A 365-nucleotide genomic window follows, 5' to 3' on the forward strand; every position below is an offset into this window, starting at 1 on the left:
AAGACATTTTATAAGATAAAGTAAATTTAATTTTTTAGAATATTAAAAAATGATCTAAATCTACTTTTAAATGTATTTATTTTTAATTAATTCTATTTTAAATTAAAAGTCCATCTCTCGTATTAGTAATATTTCTATTTATATAGATGAACAAAGACGTTACTATTATCCAAATCCAAACTATTATCCAGAAACAATGGTATCTTAAAAAAGTTCTTCAAATTAAAATTAATAATCGCTTGATAGAGTCTATAGCTTTTAGGTATGTACAATTAAACCTGATTTGTATGAAAATGATCAAATGTCTTTAAGTTAATTGTTTTATAATTAAAATCAAAGACCTAAATCAATATCTAATTAATCTT

Source organism: Tetrahymena thermophila (genome assembly GCF_000189635.1).
Source record: "Tetrahymena thermophila SB210 genomic scaffold scf_8254598, whole genome shotgun sequence".
In the NCBI taxonomy this organism is placed as follows: Eukaryota; Ciliophora; class Oligohymenophorea; order Hymenostomatida; family Tetrahymenidae; genus Tetrahymena; species Tetrahymena thermophila.